At 34.9% G+C, this 25,948-nt stretch overlaps 1 long non-coding RNA gene across 1 annotated transcript; it reads left to right on the forward strand.

The window, feature by feature from the left end:
• Positions 1-8,037: 8,037 nt before the first annotated feature.
• Positions 8,038-13,501, forward strand: LOC145806559 (uncharacterized). The gene is made up of 4 exons (XR_014349883.1): positions 8,038-8,429; positions 9,014-9,116; positions 9,709-9,825; positions 13,453-13,501. It is a non-coding gene; the product is annotated as an uncharacterized LOC145806559 (long non-coding RNA).
• The last annotated feature ends 12,447 nt before the right edge of the window (positions 13,502-25,948 follow it).

Raw genomic sequence — 25,948 nt, forward strand, 5'->3', positions numbered from 1 at the left:
GTTTAAACTCTACAAAACAGAAGTTGAAAATCAACTTGATAAAACCATTAAAATGGTTAGAAGTGATAGGGGTGGTGAATAAGATGCACCATTAAATGAATTTTGTGAACAACATGTCATTATTCACCAAACTACAACACCCTATTCTCCACAGCAAAATGGAATTGCTGAAAAGAAGAATAGAACCCTAAAATAAATTATGAATACCATGTTACTAAGTTCAGGCATACCACAGAACTTGTGGGGGGAAGCAATATTGTCTGCTAATTATGTTCTTAACAGAATACCCCACAAGAAAACCAACAGCACTCCTTATGAATTGTGGAAAGGTCGGCTGCCTTCCTACAAATACTTAAAAGTGTGGGGGTGTTTGGCAAAAGTTGAAGTTCCTGTTCCTAAAAAGACTAAAATTGGACCAAAAATAGTAGATTGTGTGTTTATTGGTTATGCTCAGAATAGTAGTGCATATCAGTTTCTGACTTATAAATCAGAAATACCTTATATAAATGTGAACACTATTATAGAGTCAAGGAATGCTGTGTTTTTTGAACATGTCTTTCCTTACAAGAAAGGACAGGAATTAAGTTCACAAAAAAGAACTTATGATTGTACACAAAGTCAAGAGACTAATGACAATCAAACACAAGAGATTAGTAATAGTCTCGACCAACAGATTTAACTGATGATAAACCAAGACGAAGTAAGAGAGGGAGAACATCAAAATCCTTTGGTCCAAATTTCCTAACATACCTGTTAGAAAATGAACCTCAAAGCTTTAAGGAAGCAATGACAGATCCTGAAGCACCTTTGGGGAAAGAGGCTGTTAATAATGAAATTGAATCCATTATGCAAAATCATACTTGGGAATTGGTGGATCTTCCACCAGGTTCTAAACCTCTTAGATATAAATGGATATTCAAGAGAAAAATGAAAGCAGATGGTTCAATTGACAAGTATAAAGCAAGACTTTCAGTTAAAAGTTACAGACAAAAGGAAGGTCTGGACTATTTTGACACATATTCCCCTGTGACAAGAATAACATTCATTCGCATGCTTATTGCTATAGCAGCGTTGTTTAATTTAGAAATACATCAAATGGATGTTAAGATAGCTTTCTTAAATGGTGATCTAAATGAAAAGATCTATATGGAGCAACCCGAAGGGTTTGTAGTACCGGGGCAAGAAAAGAAAGTTTGTTGGCTCATAAAATCCCTTTATGGATTAAAACAAGCACCTAAGCAATGACATGAAAAATTTGATCATGCAATGCTTGCTAATGGGTTTAAGATAAACGAATGTGACAAATGCGTCTATGTTAAAAACACTGACCAAGGATATGTTATAGTTTGTCTTTATGTAGATGACATGCTTATTATTGGAAGTAGTCAAAACATGATCAAATCAACTAAGCAAATTCATAACAAAAGATTTGATATGAAAGATATAGGGGTCGCAAATGTTATCTTAGGAATGAAAATTACTAAAACATCTGACAGATATGCATTATCTCAATCACATTATATTGAGAAAATTCTTGATAAATTTATCAAGGATGACATGAATGTAGCAAGAACACCTGTAAACATTAGTCTTTATTTATCAAAAAATAAAGGTGATGTGGTGTCTCAGTTAAAATACTCCAAAATCATTGGAAGCCTAATGTACCTAATGAATTGTACTCGTCCTGATATAGCTTATGTTATCAGTAAATTGAGTAGGTACACTAGTAACCCCGGAGAAGACCATTGGAAGGCGATCATTTGGGTTGTTAGATATCTAAGATTCACCCGTCATCATGGTTTGAATTTTACTCGATATCCACCAGTACTCGAAGGTTATTGTGATGTAAATTGGATATCGGATACTAAAGATTCAAAATTCACAAGTGGATATGTCTTTACTCTGGGAGACGTTGTTGTTTCTTGGAAATCTACGAAACAAACATACATCGCACGATCCACAATGGAATCTGAGTTCATTGCTTTAGACAAAGCAGGAGAAGAGGCAGAATGGCTTCGTCACTTCTTAGAAGACATTCTAATGTGGCCAAAACCTATGCCAACTTTTTGCATTCATTGTGATAGTCAATCTGCAATAGGTAGGGTACATAATCATATGTTTAACGGTAAGTCACGACATATTCGTCGTCGATATAATACCGTAAGGCAATTGTTGTCAAATGGAATAATCTCAATAGATGATATAAAATCTAAAGAGAATATTGCGGATCTGTTAACAAAAGGTTTGATAAAAGAACAAGTGTATAGTTCATCGAAGGGGATGGGATTAAAGCCTATTACATAAGAATCATCATAATGGTAACCCTTCTTATATGACTGGAGATGCCAAGAACTAAGTTCAAAGGGACAACTAAGTTATGTGTGGCTCGCCAGAAATCACCAAGGGATTAATAATTCCCTATCCATTCCTATGGTGAGAGTGATATCTGCAACATGTGTTGTCTGCAGGGGTATAAGGATAAGCTTTGCTTTTAATGATTATTTATATCTTTGATTTAGGCATAAAATCAAGATGAGTATAAAGAAATACTCACAATAAGAATCACCTATATAAGTGTTGAACTAGGGTCGGTTCTATGAGAATGAAGAGGCTAAATTCTCTAGAACCACTCATGAAAACCAGGAGCGTTCAAGGCCAAAATCAACACAACAGTGAGAACCACGATGTATTAGAAGATATTTTGTGTGAAATCTATTGTCTTGGTTTGCACAAACGGCTGAACAATTCAAGGCATCACGTCCATTGGTTAGCTAGTAAGTCTGATAGGTTATCACCAGGGAAGGTTCAAGGCTGAAAACTACCTATCCTGATGCAAGATATTTTCGACTTATACTCTTTCGACTAAGTCTGCATATTGTTGCATTTTCGTTGTCATCAAATTCCATTTATGTGGGGGATTGTTAGAAATGGTTAGGAAAATTCTGGATAAAACCAGAATTTTTTCCTAAGTTTGGTCTATTTTTTAGGTGGGACCCGAGCGTCGATTTTCGCGAGTTAAAGTGGTAACGCGTTCTATGCCACGTTGTGATTCACGTGGTATATTTGGTTGCTCAAAACTATTATCGAGTGAATGAAAAATTGAAGCCAAAGTGTGCTCCATGAAAATGGAGTTTTGATGGAAAGCCTTTAAAGGATGAAAAATGGGTTAGACCCATTGGACCCAAAAAATCACCACACGCGCGCGCGCCTGCGGGTGGGGCGGGCTGGGCTAGGCTGGGCTTGGGCGCGGGTGCGTGGTTGGGTTTGGCTTGTTCGGCCCAATACTAATCTTTTTGGGTCAAAAATATTTGAATTTAATTTTATTTTTTGAAATAAAATCTGTCCAGCTGTCCAGAATTGAAATTAATTCCAGAATTAAACTGTTCCTGTTTTTCCCTACACCCAAACAGGACCCTACGGTTTTTATCTGTTCAAATTTGAATCCAACAGGTTTGTATCTGTTTATTCAAACTGAATAGGTATCATACCTGTTCAAACAGGTTTTGCACCTATTTAATTCAAACCCAACAGCCATAAATTCTCCTATAAATAGACAAGTCTCTCATTTGTTTCTTTACTCTAATTTTCGTCCATCCTTGTTGTAATTCTTTTCTGCATTTTGCTGCATTTATTCTAGTATTTTTCTGTGAAAAAGAGTGTATACACTAAGTGTATTCGTTGAACAAATAAATTGTAGTGCTACATTTATTTGTTGTTGATCATTTTATCCTGGGAGATAGACGTTTACGTTCTGAAAGCACCGTAGAGAGCACCAATCTGTCTTAAGGACACAGTGTCGAACACTGGACTTGATCAGATTATTATTCGAAGAAATTAATCAAGTAAGTTGTTTAATTTATTTTCTATTTTATTTGTTTATTTAAATCAGATTTTAACTTTGTTTTAGTAACAAAATAAAATCTGTTTTTATTTATTTAATTTTTATTTGTAGTTTGATTTTTGTAATCAAACATTTTCTCTCCTTTCTTATTTTTTCTTTTGTATTCTGTTTGTCGTTTAGTACCCAAACAGAATTGATTTATTTAGGCACAGTAAAGATTGTCCAACAGATATGTGAGCCATTTCCTCTTCTCCCCAATATGTTGAACTGTTCACTCAGAAATATTATAATTGCTGAGCTTCTTATTTGGGGTTAACTCGATTAGGAAGTGATGCCTCTATATAATTGGCTCTTTCTAACATTTTCGGAAGAACTTTTTTTAGGCACATGACTTTTTTTTTTCTTTATTTTGTGTGCTTTAAATGGATTCCCCGTCTGGTCTGCATTGGTTGCACTGATGATTGTGATTTTACATTTGATTTCAGTACACATGAACTACTTTGTCAAACAACTCTCTCTTAGGTTGTCCTCGGTGCTACCATTAGGGGTTTGAGGTTTGATTAAAGTATTGTAGTTATCATTTCTCTTTCCATGCTAGATTGATACGTATGTATAATTTTCTAACTCTTCCTAAACATGGACAATGGTGAAGATCACATGATGAAAACCATCCTTGTTTGCAATGCAGCACTTGTCTTTCAGTAACAGTTCAACTGTTGGATGGTTGAGGTCTGATTTACATACAATTCTAATTCAGTTTGACAACCCCATGGCAACATAATTTTAGAATGCATTATAATTTTTATAATTCACTTAGATGCAGTGTGCTTTAGTTGACTACCTTATTTTATTTATATATCGGAATAATTTTTTTCGAAACATATTGAAATTTTCTCAATGTATATGGCTAGCACAAAACTCATGCTATGCACCGTCTTATACATTGATTCAAAATTTTATTTTGAAATTAAATTAACATTTAAAAACAACGTATCAAAAAATGGATTAGAATCAAGCTAGTTAAAGTTACTTTCTTGTGAGCTACACTAATCCATTTGATCATAGCAACACTTTGCACCTCGACATCAATACTCTGCACCAATACTAAGTTTTGGCCAAAGCAGCTCCAGGCTCAGGAGGCCAATTTTGATTTATGTAAACCCATCCTTTTACATATATATATATATATATATAACTAGTGTTTAAAAATAAAATAATAAAAAAAAAAACCCTTTGAAATTGGGGATATTTTTAGAAACTGATCAATAAAATGGCAACTTAGGAAGAATTCTCATGTTGAGTGGTGTATCCATAGAGACATGCTTCAATATGAATGACATCACTGTAAAAGAGTGTTTACCACGAAGACCATCACATGTGAAAGGGGCATGAAAAGTGTTGGAGGACCATATAGGAAAAGCACCATGCTGGAGATGAGGGAAAAGTTTTGCTGCCACTTTGACAAATCCCTAATTGATTACATAGATGAAAAACACCATTATCGTTCAGACGACAGACGATTGATCTCGCTCTAGTCAGGAATAGATGCATTTTTGGGTGAGCAAACATGTCATTAGTCATAGCTAAAATCAACAAAGTAAAACCCAACTAATTACATAGATGAAAAACACCGTCGTCGTTCAGACGATTGATCTCGCTCTAGCCAAGAATAGATGCGTTTTTGGGTGAGCAACAAAATCAACAAAGTTAAAAAAGGCAGATGTGAAAAGTTTTTAGGGCAATTTGATGAAAAATAACTAATATATTAGTATCAGTCAACCATTTTTCACAAGTGTCATAACGTAAGATAATCTTGTCCAACTCTTATGCACAAAACGTCATATTGTACATAATCTCGTAGTCAATTGAATTAAAAATTATATATATACACCAAAGGGATTTGCCAAGTTTTAAAATCATAACTTGAGGTACAAGTAGCCTTGTTGCCACTAAACTACTTTACTTGTTTGTATTCGTATCAAGTACCTATAATAAATAATCTTTTACATAATTATATATTATTTTTTTTCAAATTAAAAAAGTGTTAAAATTACTAATCAAACTTTAATTCATAATATTTTGCCTAAAAAAATTATTACCAGCATTTGTATTTATTATATGCTATTTTCAAATATTTATGAAATAATTATTACATCATGGTTCAATGATTGACATGACGATTGAAACAGTGATCACCCAATTTCTTTGGATCCAATTTTTAAAACATTGAGTAATTCAAAATACACTCTAAACTTCTCTCCACACCTATCTTCATCTAAAAAAAAAAAAATCAAATTTCTCAAAGAAATTTTTTTCCCCTACCCAATAATAATTTATCATATAAACACAACAAACCTCATTATATCTATGGTGGTTACATAATTATCTTAAAACACATAGTTACGCATGAATTGTGGAGTCTACCATTTCTATGTAGTTTTATTATTAATCAATGAGATATTATTTGTTCAAAAAAAAAAAAGAGATATTACGTGCCAATATCCGTTATAGTGATTTTGTACTCTCTTCTCCTTGCATAAACTTCTCTCCACACCTATCTTCATCTAAAATAAAATAAAAAAATCAAATTTCTCAAAGAAATTTTTTTTGCCCTACCCAATAATAATTTATCATATAAACACAACAAGCCTCATTATATCTATGGTGGTTACATAATTATCTTAAAACACATACACTACAAGAAAATACATTTTTACCGACCATTTTTGACTACCAAAAAAAATTTAGTCGCCAAAAGTTACGGAATTGGCAACCAAAAATAAAATTAGTCGGCAAAAGTCAACTTTTTAGCTACTAATTTTTTTTAGTAGGGAAATGTTTATTATTGGCGACTAAAAAAAATTTAGTAGCTAAAAATATTACAACTGGCGACTAAAAATATTTTTAGTAGCTAAACATATCACAATTGACGACTAAAAGAAATTTTAGTAGCCGTAGAGCTACTTTTAGCTACTAAATTGTTTAGTAGCCGAATGAAAATAAAAAATTTATTTTTTATCTTTGGTCGCCAAAAATATATTTTCAGCGACAAAATTCTTTTAGTCGCTGTAGAGTTACTTTTGGCTACTAAATTGTTTAGTAGCCGAATGAAAATAAAAAATTTATTTTTTATCTTTGGTGACCAAAATTTTGGTCGCCAAAAATATATTTTCAGCGACAAAATTCCTTTTTAGTCGCTGTAGAGCTACTTTTGGCTACTAAATTGTTTAGTAGCCGAATGAAAACAAAAAATTACTTTTATCTTTGCCGACCAAATCACATTTTTGTCGCCAAAGATGATTAAACAAAATAGTTACTTTTATTTTATTTTATTTTTATTTTTATGAAGAGGTTGTCAAATCTTGAATTATTCGTATAGAGATTGTCAAGTCTTAAATTTGTTTTTGTTTTTGTTTTTGCAGTATGAATAGATTAACAACAATGACATTTTATGTCTCCACTTGAAATTTGACTTTCTTTTTTTTTTAATGAGAAAAATAAAATTGAAAGAAGCTACTTTTTTAAAAATAAAATAAAAATGAAACATGCTTATTAATTAAATAAAAATGAATTCCCATTAGTAGTAGGTATATGAATAAAACATTGGTTTGAATCTCTACAGAAACTTTGTAACATTTACTTCTCTTTTCTTTTAAGATAATAAATTAATATTTTAAATTTTATTTTTGTATCAGATGAACCATTGGGCAACATCTAAAAAAATCACCTATTTTTTCAAAAAAATTTGTCCTTTAGTAATTTTATTTTAAAATTTTTTTATTTTTTCAATTCATTTTATCGAGCCGAATCTAAGAAATATATATGTTTTAAAATTTTTAAAAAATTCAAAATTCAAAATAAGCAACAAATATTTACTATTTTTTTGTTAATTTTTATCTTTATTGAATTTTTTTTTTAATTTTAGAAAAAAATTATAATTTTTCGATTCGTTTTGTCGAATGAAAACGAAAAATAAAAAAATATGTTTTTTACCTTTGGCGACTAAAATTTTGGTAGCCAAAAGTTTGTTTTCAGCGACAAAATTGAATTTTAGTCGCCAAAGAAGTAAAATGTTTTGGAGGGAGACATTTCAAATATTTAGACGGATTTATAAAATACCTTTAGCGACAAAAAGTTTTAGTCGCCAATAACCATTTCTATAAATTATCACACTCTCTCACCAAACCAAACCCAACCCTGAACCATTAATAGCGCCTCTCTCTCTCTCTCTCTCTCTCTCTCTCTTCAGCGTCCTTCTCCCTCTCTGTCTCCCTCTCCCTCACCGCCGCTCCTCTCCCCTCCACTCTCACCACCGGTTCTCCTCGCGTTGGCCGGCAACCGGAGCACCGATTCACCTCCTTCTTGCCCACTGCTCGCGCCACCATTGACGCTACAACCCAAAACCCCACCAGCTCGTTCTATCACCAGTCCAGCTCGTCACTGTCCAACTCATTGTAAACGCCGATTGTTACCCGTGGTGTCTTGCCGCTGTGCTGCAACACCCCCAGCTTTATCGTGAGTCTTGGCTTCGGCTCTCTTGGTTTTCTCTTGCTCTGCTCCCTTCCTTATCATTGCTCTAGATCTGTGAGTAAGTATTTGAAGCCCTCTTTCTTGAACTTTACATATTTGCTCAGAAATAATTCTTGATCTTACGAAATCCCTGCTTTGATACACTTTGAATTTGTGAACTCTGGTGGTAATTTTGATTTCAGTCTTGAGGCTTGCAAACAATCTTGAACTAGTACTCTGTTGAATCTTGATAGACTTGTTGCAATGAATCTTAATCATGTGCATATTGAAGACCACATAATTGTTGCAATTTGTCATTGTTGATGTTCGAGAGGATGAATTTGTTGAATCTTGTATACTTGACAAATGAACTTCAGATTCTTGAACTTTATGAACATTTGATCGTTGTTTGTTAATCCAGTGGATAATTGAAGAAATAAATAATTGATGCTGAATTTATGTTTGAACATTGTTGCTTTTCGGCTTAAGAGGAACCGAGCCGGAGAGACAAAACATAACAACTTAGTTCTTAAACTTAGGAGTACTTTCAATTGTAATTTAGGAATAGTTCGTTCGATTGTAACTTGTACTTTTTTGAGTGAACTTCAATAATTTCAATTTGAAATTACTTTTGTTTATTCAAATCTACTTTGCTACCATCAGTGAAATAGAGAAATGAAGTTTTGGGATTGGTACCTGAAGATATCAGTCGTGTCAGCGATGATTGGAGGTTCAATGGAGTTTTTCATGGTCAAAACCGGCTTCTGTGTGAGAACACTCCTTTAGCACTCACTCTTTTCCATTTTGCTTCATTTTTATCTGTTTGTGTTTTCTATTAATGCTCTGATTTAAGAAATTTTGATTTTTTGGATTCAATGCACTCATTCATTATGAATTTGCCCAGCTAAAATGAATGGCTCACTGTGGGGTTATGGATTGAATTTATCAAATTTATTCTTTCTTGTGTTTGGTTAGACTTAAAAAAATAATGAAATCACAAATGCATTACAAATGGAATCATGGTTTACTAATTTTAAGGAATTGTGTTCTATAGGAAAGCCTATGGAATCACCATTCTATTCCCTCTGTAGTTAATTCTAAAATAGGTTTTCGGTTGGTACTGCTGCTTTTAGCCTTTATCTGAGTGGTTGGAACTTGGAAGTGTTAAATTTAGAACTATTAATTGCAAGAGTTGAACTATCTCAATGGTTTAAAAAAGAAATGGCTTATTCAATTCTTGCCTTCAGTCAATGCTATATGGAAATGCAATTGATTTATAATTATGTACTCTGAATTTTGGTTTGCCCAATGATGAGAACCTTGATCTAACAAAGTCTTACGAGCTTGTAATATGCTAGTCTTGGAAGGCTCGCTTTTGGACACTGCAAGCTATAGCTGTCACTTTTGTTATGGAACACAAACCCTCTGCTTGGTCCATCGGCTGGGACATGAACCTCCTTGCTGCCGCCTATGCTGTATGCTCTCTCTCTTGACATTTTTTGTCGTTTTTTAAGAGCAATACAATAAATAATTTCATTTCTTTATTTTATTACTCCTAAACACAAACAATATCTATATTCAGAAATGCATATCGAACTCACTCACTTGTGTCTTTTTGTAAAAAAATGAGATAAGAAATAAAATTATACCTAACAATTTTTATTTTTTATTGTTTTATTTTATGAGCATGGGTGATCATAGATTGGATGGAACAATTTACATTTTATAGGCTTATTTTGGACTAACGGTAATTTGAGCCATTCATTATATAGTTTTGTCGACAAAATTATTTATGCAAAAAAACTTGAGTTGATTGGATATCAAGATCCACGTGAATGGATTACAAAATCATGAAATTTAATTTATTTTTATTTTTTTTTTTGCATGATTTTGTGATCCGATCATGTGCATATCAATACCCAATCAACTTAATTTTTTACTCGACAAATCCTATACGTTGAAGGGTTCAAATTATTGAAGTGAGCTCCAAATAATGCCCCATAATGTAAACTGGACTAGACAATCCATGACAATGAACCCAACAGAAACCTGCCTCCTATTTTAATGTGAAAGCATTAGAGTCCCATATCCATTAACAAAGAAGCTGACATGTACACAACTTTGTTCGACACTCCCTTATTACAAACTGATTTTTAATAGTGTAATTTACCAAAAGATTCATATCATAAAGACACTGATTCAGTCACATTCTCTTTTTAAAAAAATTGTATATAATTTTTATGTTGATATAGCATTATTGTCCACAACAAAAGTGACTGCAAGCTATAGAAGGCTCGCTTTTTTTCCCCATTGGTTGACTGCAAATTATATGCCCATTGGTTGACCTGGTAGTTAATGTCCACAACTTTAGCAAAATGTGACTGGAACCGTGTTTCAGTCTTCTTGTTACCTTCTATTTTCTTTCTTATTTAGTTGATAATTTTTGATTCTATGCCCAAGAGATGTTACATTTTCACTTACACCCCTCACCCACTAAAGAGAAGTTCTCTAGCAGGACATATAGATAGGCTTAGAAGTGCTAATTACCTCTATGGGTTGATTTGAAAATGTTTTCTGGATTATACAATAGCACCTCTTCCCCTTGTCATATTGTATGAATAATTTTGGTTTAGACAAACTGATCAATGAGAGAGGGTGATTCTTTATAGTAGCCTCATTTTCATCCCTTTTTGTTTTCATTCCAGAAATCTTGAAAATGATGTTCAACCTTTTTGGTGAGTGTAGAAGATTAGATTAGACATGTTGTGGCTACAATATGTGAATGTTCAATTTGAGGAAGCAACAAAGGACCTTAGTGAGATGGTTCGATTATGCACAACAAAGAATGAAATGCATTAATGAGGTGTTAATTTAAATGAAATGGATTGTCACTTTAAAAAAACTTTTGGAGCTAGTATTTGTAGATTATGCTATAGATAGAGATGGTAAATATTAACAGAAATGGAAGCGAGTAATGTAGTTTACAAACATAAAATAAGTAGTTTACCATTGAAGGATGTTATGCAAAAAAAAACTGAAGTGGGAAGAATAGATTGAGAACTAGTTGATGATTTATTCATTTTCTGAAGAAAATCTGCATGCATTGTAATATTATGAGGACATTGCTAACATAAACAATATGATTGTAAGGCGGTCCAGTGGATTTTTGCTTAGTGAACTTGTGCCTTCATTTCTCCTCAATAAAGCCATTTCTTATTTATTAGTTGATGGTTTGTATTTGTCCCAAGGAAAAAAAAAACAGGTAATTTTTTTATGGTCCCACCCTTACTGTATTATTTTTTTGGGTGAATTCCTTTACTGTATTATGTTATGCTTTGTTTCATCGAATGAAGACACAAATTGTTTCATCCCATGAAGGCTTATTTGTGTTTTTGCCTTTTGTCAAGCCTTTTGAATCTTAGGCAAAATATTTCAAGATTAACTGTTTGTTGATGTATGAAATACTCAGTCATCTATGCAGTCCTGAAATAAGTGTTGTGGAAATGATGACGAACTGATGGTGGTATGGTTAATTGGTTGTACAACAAAAGATAAAATAAAAAACCAATCATGGAGAGGTGGTGGAGAGGCATTATGACAAGTTGAAAACGAGTCATTTTAGTTGTGTGGCTTACTGGCCATGATGATCAGAGGAGTAGCAATTGTTTTGTCAAAGTGGACTGATTTATTTTGAGAGATGCTACATGGTTTAGAGGAACGCAAAAAATGATGTGGGTGAATGGAAGGAGAAAGGGCATGGCAGCCCATGATTCAACAAAGGATATGGCATCGATGGAGATGAAGTATAAAATAAATGTTTGGTTAGTGAACCTTAAGTTACTGGGATGCATGATTTCATGGAGTTGCGGACAAGGAAGCTTAAAATGGTTTGTTGAGTCGGTAAAGACCTGTAATTAAACATAATATGGTCCTTAACTAGTTGAGTGGCAAAAATTTATTGCCGTTTTAAGGGGATATGAAACCTGTAAGGGAAAATCACCTACACAAACACCAACATACAGGGAAAACCCCGATAAATAACCAAACCCAAAGCCCCAAAATTTTTAGAATGGTTCAAGGGGAGTCGAAGTGCATTTTGGATTAATGGAGCATTATAGGTGTTCTTTTACAGACCATCTGCCTTTTCATGTGAAGATATTTGCTCCCATTTGTGTAAACTTCCTATTGATAGAGCTATGCTGTCGAATTTTTTATTTGATTCCCAGAATAAAATGCACTTCATTTACATAGAAAAAAAAATTAAAGAAAACAAAGGATTTGCACAGCTGACCAAAAAGTCCAACATACCAGATTTAGGGCCATGTCAATGTGAGTTAAGCGATATTGATTTTTTGTAATTTGGATTACATTTACTTTGTGTTCATGTAGTTCTTGCTCCTGGTTGATATTACCTTTTATGTTCTTGTTTGATTCTGGGCTACTTATGCTGTGGATTTTCACATTTTATGTTGTGAAAGAGGATGATTTTTTCTTTCGGTTGAAAACAAACTATATGCTTGTTCTCTGCATTGTGCAGACATTTACATGTAACATGAATTCTGATATATATCCAAGGCTATGTACAAGTTTACATAAAATAATTGAATGTAGCTTTCTGTGGTGATTATAGTGGCCTTTGTTCTCATAATTAACCAGAAAGTGTGTTGTGTTGTTTATATTGTCAATAAAAGGGATGGAATTTTTGAAATTGTTTTCTTTTCTATGTAGCAGACAGTTATTTATAGAAGGCTCGCTTTTTCAACTTATCTTTTGTTGTATAATTTTCTACATTGAAGGTTTTCTGGAAGTCTTATTTCTGTTACTTTTCCTTATCCATGCAATTCCATATTGCCTTCTGTGTCTTTGCTGCAATTGCGTCTTTGGACTTCGAATTTGCAGTGTTTTTCCAATTCTTATTTTGTGCTAAAAAGCCGTGTTGAGTTCTCTCGAAATTTTTTAGCCCCTAAAAATGTTGCAAATAGTAAACTACACATTGTAAATTATATCACAAATTAAGCCATATAGGGGATCACATTTGTTGTGAGTTGGTTATTTATTTTGTATCCTGTAACTGATGAATGTATTTTCCGATTGTTTGACAGCGGAATCTTGCCAGCAATAAATGTCATGGGTGATCATACTGTGGTTGGGGTGAGTTTAAGATCTTATCGCTTATGTCATAGTATCACCAGACCATTCTAACTGCAAAACTGTTGTTGGAAAGTTACTTGATTATCTCCTTGATTACTTTACAAATTTTCTACTTTATTGGATTTGCATTTTTCTCCATCGACTCACTGATCAGCATCTGGGTTATCCAGGTTTGTTAATCTGACTTCAATTTCTCTCCTCTCCTCTCACTTTCCTTTCTTCTGTACTTTCTCTTGAGCTTTGTTGTCCCTTGTCCCAATATTGCAGGATGTTTACATGTACTTCCATGGCAATGGCAAAGCAGCAGAGATGAAGCGTGAGGCTGCAAAACGGACAATGATGGCTGCGCTGCCATGATTCAGAAAGATTCTTTGGTTTGATAATGTTGAGAAAAATCGAAACCATTCACTATTTTTTGCACTTGTGCCTAGTCTAGTATTTATTTTGTTCATATAATTTTCTTAAAATATGTATGTAAAAGACAGATTCTGACAAACAAGTTTAAGTTAGGACATGTCAGTTTTTTGACAGTCAGTGTCACTGGCTACTTTGAGGCCAGGCTTGACACATTGTTCTTGAGATCCTATTCTATATTGCCATGAAATAGTTGTTCAAAAGCATGTTAGTCCATCCGGAGACATCACAATGGAGTAGAAAAATGGGCCGTGGCGGGAGGTGGTACATATGTCCTTTTTGGAAATTAATTTGGTTAGTCCTGTATTATGTATGAAATGAAATTATTGACGTTGGATTAGACTTGGTTCGTACGGAATTTGTATTATATATAGAATTGGACGTTTATTTTTAATGTTTTGGATGGTTGGAACTAGAATGTGTGCACGTTGTTGAATGCTTGAATGGTTGATAATATATTTAGCGTTGATGGGTTATATGGGTTATATTGAATCATGTATTATGTACGTACGTACAGGTTGTATTAAACATGGATGTAGATTGTTTAGAATTTTTTTGGAAAAAAAATATATATATATTTGGCCACCAAATATTTTGGTAGCCAAATACGTAGTTGGAATTTTTTGGCGACTAATAATTTAGTAGCAAAAACATTTGGCGACTAAAACATTTGGTAGCAAAAAGTAATGAATAGTTGGTTAAAATTTCCATTTAGAACTTTTAGTGACTAAAACATTAGTGGCCAAAATGTCACGATTGCCGACTAACTATGGATTCGTAGCCAAATGTTAAGTTTCGGTGATTAATTCTTTTGTAGCAAAAAGTCACACCTTCCCCGACCACACGAATGGTAGTAGCCAAAAATCACATTCGGCGACTAATGGTTTTAGTGGCCAAAAGCTAACATTTGCCGACTAAAATAAATTTAGTAGGCAAATGTTACACTTTCGGCGACCAAATAAATTTTAGTCACTAATACTATCGCCGACAGGGTATAGGCGACGAACTTGGCGACAAAACTTCTTAGTCGCAAAATTGTTTCACCGACCAAATTTTAGACTTTTGGCGACCAATATTTTGGTAGCCAAAAGTGACATTTCTTGTAGTGATAGTTACGCATGAATTGTGGAGTCTACCATTTCTATGTAGTTTTATTATTAATCAATGAGATATTACGTGCCAATAACTGTTATAGTGATTTGTACTCTCTTCTTCTTGCATACTAATTAGGATGTATGCTCCCACAAGGTGGGTAAAGATTATAGATAACAGTTAGAATTGTGTACTTAGAATATTAACACTCTGTACAAAATCAATGAAACAGAAGAGATCCGAGTGAATGGAAAGGAAAAAACAAATGATGAATTCCACTTTCACTTTAAAGAGACATGCTATAAAAATAGCCCAATTTATGAAGCTTCTTATTGGATGGAATCAATTCCCAACTAAATAAACTATAAAAATAAAATTAAATAAAGCAAAAAATAGTTTTAGTTTAATTGATAAAAAGAATGGTTTATACCCATACCTCCTCTGACAACCTCGCCACCAACTCCGGATTACCCCACCAAATTCTTGAAGAATGAAAGCCAGGTTCACTTCTATGCCTATTACTGTGTTGTTAAATGGAATTGCACCTGGAATATCTCAGTTTATGTTAGGACTATGAGACACTAGAAATCAATTACACACAATAACACAAGAATATTTACGTGGTTCGGCAGTTGCCTACGTCCGCGAAGAGCGATATATTAGCTAGAGAAAGATTACAGTACTCATTCACATACACTCTCACTCTTGGTGTCCTCTCTGTGTTATTTGCCTATTTGCTCTCTTCTCAGCCTCTCCATTCATACACCAAGATGGAGGAAGCTAGAGAGCACAGCTGGCTTAACACATGGCCAGCTGTGTACTTACCTTTCGGTTCCTTTAGTAAAGGTGGTCGTTCACCTTTCAAGCTAGCACAACACATCACATGGGAGATCAATCTTATGAGTTGGACTAACAATTCTCCCCCTCCACACCCATAAGGATAACTGACTTCTCACTTGAAGTCCATACCAATTAGATTCTTGCAAGCTTCCAGTTTATCTCTGGTGACACCCTTGGTCATCATGTCAAAAGGATTCTTATCCGTGTGAATCTTCACTAGTTTCATTAGCTGCTTTTCCATCACTTCTCGTATCCAATGATACCGGACATCAATGTGCTCTGTACGTGAATGGTACATGGAATTTTTGCTCAGATCAATTGCACTCTGACTATCACAATGCACCTTATATTCTTCCTGTTGTAGACCCAATTCTTGGAGAAACCGCTTTAACCACAACATTTCCTTTCCAGTATCTGCGGCAGTAATGTACTCTGCCTCTGTTGTAGATAAAGCAACACACTTTTGTAATTTGGATTGCCATGAAACAGCTCCCCCTGCAAAGGTAAACAGAAAGCCTGATGTAGACTTTCTACCATCAAGATCACCTGCCATATCGGCATCTGTAAAACCCTTCAAAATTGGTTCAGCTCCTCCGAAACATAAACACATCTTTGAAGTTCCCTTCAAGTACCGAAGAATCCATTTGACCACCTCCCAATGCTCTTTTCCTGGATTGACTAGGAATCTGCTCACAACGCCAACTGCGTGAGCTACATCTGGTCGGGTACACACTATTGCATACATCAAACTTCCTACTACGGAAGAATAAGGGATTGCCTCCATTTCTTTCCTTGAAGAGCTGGTCATGGGACACGAACGCTTTGTCACATTGAAATGGTTGGCTATTGGTATGTTGACTGGCTTGGCATCTTTCATATTGAACCTTTCAATAACCCGTTCAACATATTTCTCTTATGACAGCCATATCTTTTTGGCTTTCCTATCACGAACAATCTTCATGCCCAAAATCTGTTGTGCTAGGCCTAAATTCTTCATGTCAAAATACTGCGACAAGTCCTTTTTCAACTTGTTGATCATAGCAATATCCTATCCGATGATCAACATATCATCGACATACAACAGTAGGAGTGATGAAGTTTCCATCCGAAAACCTTTGGAAATATACACACTGGTCTGCTACCGTTCTTGTGTAATCGTGATCCACCATAAATGAATCAAACTTTTTATACCATTGTCTCGGCGCCTGCTTCAGGCCGTAAAGACTCTTCTTCAGTTTGCAAACTAGATTCAGTTTTTCTTTAACTTCAAATCCTTCTGGTTACTCCATGTAGATCTCTTCCTCCAAATCACCATGGAGAAAGGCAGTCTTGATATCCATCTGTTCTACTTCCAAATTCAAGCGAGCTATTAATCCCAGAGCTTCTCGAATGGAAGTCATCTTCACAATTGGGGAGAAGATCTCATCAAAGTCAATCCCTTTCTTTTGCCCAAAGCCTTTGACCACCAAACGAGCTTTGTGTTGCATTAGTTTACCGTTGCCATCTTTCTTCAACTTATATATCCATTTGTTCTTCAAAAGTCTCATGTCTTTTGGGAACAAGCTCATAAGTGTAGTCCTTCTGCAAAGAACTCATCTCCTCTTTCATGGCTTGCATCCAATAGTCTTTCTCTGTATGACTCTTTGCTTCTAAAAAACGTCGGGTTCCCTCTCATCAGTAATCAGAATATACTGAGAAAGGGGATATTTGGTGATGGCACGGCAGCTCTTCCAGATCTTCGCAACTGAGGCCCAATTGCCTCTGGTTGAGGGGTTTACTCCCCCTAATCAACGCCATCTTCATCCGGGTCTTCATCTCTTTCCTCTTGATCCTTAATTTCTCGCATAGGATCCTGCAACTCTGGCACTTCTTGTTGCACATCATCACATCTAACATTTTGTGATGGCTCGGGAGATGGGAATAAGTTTGGAGTAATGACATCTCTAAACTTTGTAGATTTCTCAAAATCTGCTATGGTCTGGTCTTCATGGAACACAACATCTCTGCTCCTGAACATCTTCTTATTCACTGGGTCCCATAACTTAAACCCAAATGTTGCATCTGAATAGCCCACAAATATACATGGAGTGGACTTGTCATCAAGTTTCTATCTGTTTTCCTTGGAAATATGTGCAAACACCTTATACCCGAAGACTCTCAAGTGAGAATGTGATACCTTTCTTCTAGACCAGACTTCCTCAGTTATCACAAAATTCAACGGGACTGAAGCCGACCTGTTAATGAGATAACAAGCTGTACGGGCGGCTTCAGTCCAGAATGACTTTGGCAACTTTGTCATTCTGAGCATGCATCTGACTCTTTCAATAACAGTGCGGTTTATCCTCTCTGCCACACCATTGTGTTGTAGGGTGCTGGGAACTGTTGTCTCGTGTCGGATACCTCTACTTGCACAATATGCTGTAAAAGCATTGGAAGTGTACTCGCCTCCATTGTCTGTGCGAAGACACTTCAACTTCTTCCTGATCTCTCTTTCAACCATTGCATGGAACTCCTGAAAGTGCTGAAATACCTCATCTTTTGTCTTTAGGAAATACACCCACAACTTCCTTGATGCAGCATCAATGAAAGTTAGAAAATACTTGCGGCCGCCATGTGACTTCACTTTGATTGGGCCACAAACATCTGAGTATACCATATTGAGCACTTCTGTTTTCCTCTTGCACGTTGAACTGAATGATACTTGATATTGTTTGCAATAAAGGCAATGATTACACGGCTTTAGGGCACTCCCTTTGGATAAGGGTATCTTGGATTACTTTGTCAACAGATGTAATCCCTTCTCACTCATGTGAGCTAGTCTTCTGTGCCATAAGTCCGGTGACTCCTTGTTTTTTGCTGCATTAAGACTTTCCAGACAGATCTTCGTTTGAGTCTTATACAGTGTTAAAGACATCTCTCCTCTGGCGATTGTCAAAGCTCCTCCTGTCAGCTTCAAACGGCCATTTTTTAATGTACTTGTAGAGCCCTGTCGGTCCAGGGTGCTTCTGGAGATAAGATAAGATTGAGGCGCAAATCTGGAACATGCCTCACATCTTTGAGAACCAGCTTATGCTCGACATTAGTCTGAATACTAATGTCTCTAATACCCACAATCTTTGAATAGCTAGAATTCCTCATTCAAACAGTGCCGAAATCTCCAGCATTGTACAAGCTAAAAAGTTCTCTGTGGGAAGTGGCGTACTAGGATACAGTTGTGTCTATCACCCATTTTGTGTAGCTATGGTCAGCCACGTGAAGGCAATCCTTCTCCTCACCAACTACAAGAAATATTTCATCAGTTGTTGTGGTTGTCATGTTCTCATCTCCTTTTGACTTACTGCTTTAGCCTTTCTCTTTTCAGCTTGGGCAGTTTCTCTTTATGTAACCCTCCTGGCCACAGTGAAAGCAAGTGAAGCTGGAGTTACCTCGACCTTTGTTGTCTCTGGATTTACTCTTGTTGTTCCAGCTGCCTCTACTCTTCCTTCTTCCTCTATATCTTCCTTTACCTCTTTCTTTGCCTCTTTCTTCTATGACAAGAGCATGGGACTGATTACCTCCCATGTCTTTCCTTCATGTCTCTTTCTTATACATGGCATCTGTGACCATGAGATGCCATGTACATGCTCATGGTCAGCTTCCCTTCTGGTGTAAAGTTGCTGAGAGAGACCACCAACTTCTCCCAGCTTTCCGGTAAAGAATTAAGCAGTAGTACGGCTTGCATTTCATCGTCTAAGCACATCTTGACGGTTGCAAGCTAATTCACCAAATTTTTGAATTCACTAGTGTGCTCAGCGACAGACATACCATTCTTCAACTTCAAATTGACAAGCCTTCTCATCACCAAGGCTTTGTTCCGAGCAGTCTTTGACCGGTACATGTGGTCTAACATTGTCCATAGAGAATAGGCATCTGTCTCCTCGACGACATAATGGTACACACCATGGTCTATCCATTGTCTGATACAACTGATAATCTTGCGGTTCATCTTTATCCAGTCATCATCTTTCACTTCTTCAGGTTTAATCCCTTTTACAAAAATAGGGTCAAATAGGTCTTTATAAAACATGATGTCTTCTATCCGTGACTTCCAAATTGCATAATTGGAAGAAGTCAACTTGAACATGGATTCGGAAGTTAATGTGGATTCCTTTATTGTATTCTTTCTTTTTACAAAAACTTCGAATGAAAAATTTGACCGTACTATTAGATCGTCAAAAACGGACTCAGAATGGCTCTGATCAAGCTAAAATAATTTGGACAGTTCAGATCTGCGGGTGTACCTTAGCTGCGTAGCAGCGGATAACTCTTTGCCTCTGGGTTGACTGGTCAACAGGGGTGCCGACGTGGGTAGACACGTGGCTTGCTAACGTGGAAGACATGCGATAGTAGGTGGCGATGATGTGGACTCCACGTGTCAATGACGTGGCGCTGATGTGGCGGCCACGTGGGACGGTGACGTAGTATGTGACGTCATAACACATGCAAGAACTCGCTTTGCTCCTTCAGCAGCGCGTGGGGTGCATAGGCGAGAGTGACATCACGCACCGGCGCGGTAAACGACGCGTGAGGCGCGTGGAGGAGAGTGGGCCTCTGGCGCTATCTTCTGGTGGCGCGTGAGGGCGCATGGATGGTTTTCTGGGCCTCTGTTTTGCAGTTCTGGACTCCTCTCGTTGAGTCATTGCTCCTTGTATGCTCAAAACCTGATTTTGAGCAACTTGATTTCTAGGCAGTTTTGAAAAACACTCTGTTTTTGTTTCAAAACGCGACCGACGAGGCTTTGATACCACTAGTTAGGACTATAAGACACTAGAAATCAATTACACACAATAACACAAGAATATTTACGTGGTTCGGCAATTACCTACGTCTACGGAGAGCGATATATTATCTGGAGAAAGATTACAGTACTCACTCGCATACACTCTCACTCTTGGTGTTCTCTCTGTGTTATCTGCCTATTTTCTCTTTTCTCAGCCTCTACATTTATACACCAAAATGAAGGAAGCTAGAGAGCACAGCTGGCTCAACACATGGCTAGCTGTGTACTTACCTTTTGGTTCTTTTACTAAAGGTGATCGTTCACCTCTCAAGCTGGCACAACACATCACATGGGAGATCAATCTTATAAGCTAGAGCTAACAGTTTATTATCTCTTCCTCATCATTCACATCAGGTTTGTTATTAGCAATGGGTTGAGCTGCCAACGACATAGGGTGATCAACAAGAGCATTGACTGGAGTTAATACCATAAACAACAAAGATCACACACAAATGAAAAAAAAAAATATATATATATATATATTAACAAAAAATAAGTTTTGCAATTTATCTAACAAATTGTGTACACGCTAAAATAGTAAGTGTTTTCTTTTTTATTTTATTTTTTTGGTACATCGGAAAGAAAAATGAGGGTAAAAGGCTAAGCCCTCTCTCTCGAAACTCCTAGGATGTCTACAACCAAGAGGCTGTGTATCTCCGCCTAAGGGTCATTCACGACAAGCAAGTCCTCTGGTTGCTTTGCTCCAAGTTTTGCGAGAGCATCAGCACAAACATTGAATTCTATCATTATGTGTGTGATCTCGCACTCGCAACCTTACATTGTGATCCTCGCATCCTCTACAAGTCCTTGAAACTGGAAATTTTCCCCTGGGCCCTCTGTCAATAGTTGAACAATTTGCTCTACATCCATTCCAACAATGACTTTGGTCAAGCCCCAATGAAGGATGATAATAAGCTCTTTTTACAGCCCACAGTTCGGCTTCCAGGTTCGTGCATGTCTCTAACCACCTATAGTAGCCGCTAATCTATGCTCTTTTCTCGTCACGAAAAAGGCCTCCAAATCCGCTAGCTGTAGTTCCCTTTCCAATGCATCCATCGGAGTTAAGCTTTATAGAACCTGTAGTAGGAGGAAACCACCTGATTAGTCTATAAGAGAGATTGGGGCATGTAAGTGTTTTCTTCATTCAACTCAAGATCCAAGTTCAAAAAATCCTATTCCCAGGGGAGGAGGGAAGGGGGGTCCTGGCCTCGGCTAACTGGCTTGGATTACTAAGATATTGGTGTAATTTATATGCTTCGTATGTTACTTTAATTATATATTTTTTTTTTTTTGGTTGAGAAAAATGAATTTTTTTAGGAGAAGATAGGTGTGGAGAGAAGTTAGTGTATTTTGAATCCCTTAATGTTTTAAACACAACAAACCTCATTATATCTATGGTGGTTACATAATTATCTTAAAAAACACAGTTACACATTAATTGTGGAGTCTACCATTTTCTATGTAATTTTATTATTAATCAATGAGATATCACGAATCAATAATAATGTGATGTTACTGTTACAGTGAATTTGTACTCTTTTTCTTCTTGTATATTAGGATGCATGCTCCGACAAAGTGGGTAAGGATTATAGAGAGCAGTTAGAAATGTGTACTTAGACTATTAAGTACACAATTCCTTAAATGAATTGTAAAAATAAAAATAAATAAAGTCGAAAATATTTTTAGTTTAATTGGCAAAAATAATAAGTTTTGTTTATACACCATAGCTACTGGTTCGTCCCTACTGCCACCTCCTACTTCACCATTGTCAGCAATGGGTTGAGCTGCCAGCAGCATAGGTTGATCAACAAGACCAATGTGTCACGTCTTGCCAAAAGTCCTAGAGAATGGCTATAAAATTTGAGGCTAAATGGAATAATCTAGAATTCTCTAGAACATTGGTAGAACCTTGTAGATAATTCTAGAAGTTTGTACATTATTCTTATATATTCTAGAATAGGATATTTGAGAAGATCAGAGAAGAATGTAGAATCCTCTCCATTCTTGTATCTTTAGAATGTTCATTGTGGCCTATATAAGGGAGAGGGCCTCATTTGCTTAAACCATCCAAGTGAATACAAAGCAAACATTCTCTAAGAACTTCTCTCTCTAAAATTGTTTGTCTCTCTAGAAATCCTCAAGTGTGTGTGAATCTCACTTAGGTGCAAACCAGTTTATAAGTCCATACTAACAACAATAAAATGTATAGTAAGAGGAAATCCATCATAAATGCTTGCAAGTAAATAGGTCTACGAATGAATGGATCAAATAAAGTTGGAAAATTAAAAGATTTGTACGAGCATCAAACATTCTAAGACAAATGCTTCCTAGCTCTAACCCCAAATCTATTGCCAAACACACGTTTAAACTCTTCTCAACTAAAGATAGCTCTATCTTCAAACAGATGGTGTCTTCAAAATCATCTTCCATGTTCAATCAAGCTCTTCTATGGTCTATCCCTACCGCCACCGTCTAATTGGTAAAAAGAATAAGTTTTTGTTTATACCCCATACCTCCTCCGACAACTTGGTCACCAACAATAGGCTGCTTCGAATTACCCCCACCAAATTCTTAAAGAATTGAAACCACGTTTACTTCTACGTCTATTACTGTGATATTAAATGGAGTTGCACCTGGAATGTGCCAAGGTATTATTTCTTCCTCATCATCCACATTAAATTCATTATTAGCAATGGATTGAGCTGCCAGTGGCATAGGGTGATCAACTAGAGCATCGGCTAAAACTACTACAATAAACAACAAAAATCACACACGAACAAATAAAGAGAGAGATCCAAACGAGTAATTTTTGTATGCGGATAACGTATATGTCATGTGATACCTTTTACTATTGTGATTGGTTTTGATAATAAATCCACTACATTTATATTAGGTGTTTGAAAAAAAAAATAGAGGTATATATATATATATATCTTTGTGATTGGTGGTACCTATTGACATATAAAAATTTCTCGAAATGAAATGAGAAACCCTAATTTTTGAGTTCTATGACGACGTATCTAGTACGCTTATATAGTATGATGGGCTACAATTGTCCACATCACGACTTATTTTGTTATTGGAGGTGTTTTGATCAGGTGTGTTGGCGGCGATGGGACATCACATTCGTGGATTGTCCCAAATCAACTATAACTAACCTCTTCAAATAAAGGATTGGGCTTTATAGACTTGTTTTGAAACCAATTTTAGTGATTTAAGTTGTTTTTAGAACTCATTCAGTTGAATATTCATGTGAAAAATCAATATAATCGAGTATCGGTAATATTTGTTTTAAAAAAATAAACAGTAAATACAATTTTAATAATAGTCATCCATTTTTTGTAATACAAATTTAATTCAAATATATAATTACCAATATCTGATTATATTGATTTTTTACATCAATATTCTATTTAACGAATCTTAAAAAGTGAGCGGTTTGGATCATTGAAATCGGTCTCAAAATAAGCCTACCAAGCTATTAATAAAATTTTTGTTAGCCTTAGATTGACAAAGTCTAAACCAAAATTTCGCCAAACAACACAATGATCAAGTTATTGTGTTGAGGTTATATTTCTTGAAAGTTCAAGAATTTCTTTGGAGTAAAAATAATGGCAAAACAAATAAGAAGAAGAAGAAGATGATGAAGTAAAATGATTGAATAAACAATCGAATTATAAGAAAAGTACATTAAAACTACTCGTATCTAAGTTTGAATTACTCCTATGTAAATTAGATCTACACTCCTAGGATAGAAAGAAAAAAAAAATGAAAATCAAGTTATGTATTGATTTGTTAGTGGTTCTTACAATTAGGGCTGCAAATGAATAAAATCATCCGTGAACAAACTTAAACTCAGCTCGGTAAAAGCTCATTTGAACTCAGTTTGTTAATTTTTTATTACGTCTAAGTTCGAGCTCGAACTCGTTAAAATCTTAATAAATAAGTCTAAACATACTAAAACTCGAATCGTTAGCTCGGCTTATTAATTGGGCTCGTTTAACATTTATTTAAATAATAAAATAAATATATTATTTATATTAAATAATGTAAAATATGTATAAAAAATAATAAATATGTTATTTATATATTTAAAAAATCTAAATGTAAATAATAGCTAATTATAGATAATACATTTATATAACAGTGGTGGTAAATATTATTGATTTGGTAAACTATTGACTTTTCTTTTAATATGTTTATATATATATATATATATATACATATTGTATATATAATTGTATAATCAAAATTTCAATTGTAACTTTAATCTCATACGCAAATATGAATTTATAATTTTTTTGACTCGTTAAAACTCCTAAACAAGCTTAAGCTCGGGTCAATTCTAAGCCAACTCGGTTCGAGCTTGGTTAGTTAAATTTTTATTGACTTCGAACTCGTTAAAATACAACTCAGTTCGATTTGGTTCCACTCAACTCGTTTACATCCTTACTTACAATAGAGCCATCAATAGCAATTTATACAAAGAAATATGGGAAAAAAAAACTTATAGTAACCACTATCCAACCACCCATATAACTTCTATCTTCTTACATTGCCACTTGTCATCTATCCGTTAATTCTTCAAAACTTGTCTTAATTTCTTCTAACCTCCAAGTTTTTCATGCATAATAGAAAGTTTAAACTTAATAATAATCGATAGAAAATTTATTTATGGTGCATACACAACTCCAAACGTTTTCTTAAATTGAAATGACTAATTTCAAAAAAGTCAAACCCTTAAAATAATACTCGATAAATTAATGATTTTTTTTAAAATAATAAAATTATTTGATCCCAACACGGGACCAATGTGCCAAATTAATAATCTTCATAAAATTATAAGATAATACATTTCTAATATTTTCTTTGTATTTCATAGGTTCAAATACTTTATGTATTAATTATTAGCTAAAAAGTACATAATACATTATCTATATTATTAGGGAAATTCTAATATACATACCCTTAAAAAAAGGTGTATTATATGCACCTCTAATTATGTAATTTTCTTAGTTTTATAACATTATTTTAATTATGATTCATTAGATTTTTAGTTATATCTCGTGTTATATTTGGTTATGACATTTTTTTTTTTAATTGTGACTCAGAAAGTATGAATATGTCATTTTTTTCATTTAGTTATAAGGTGCATATGGTATACACCATTTGAAGGGTGTATATCATAGTATTTCCCATATTATTAACGCAATTAAAAAAAATGTTATTGGCTAACCTATTAAATCAATAATTATCTCATGATTTATGCCTTTCAAAAGAAA

Source organism: Camellia sinensis, chromosome 13, assembly GCF_055761805.1.
Source record: "Camellia sinensis isolate YWXY chromosome 13, ASM5576180v1, whole genome shotgun sequence".
Taxonomy (NCBI): domain Eukaryota; kingdom Viridiplantae; phylum Streptophyta; class Magnoliopsida; order Ericales; family Theaceae; genus Camellia; species Camellia sinensis.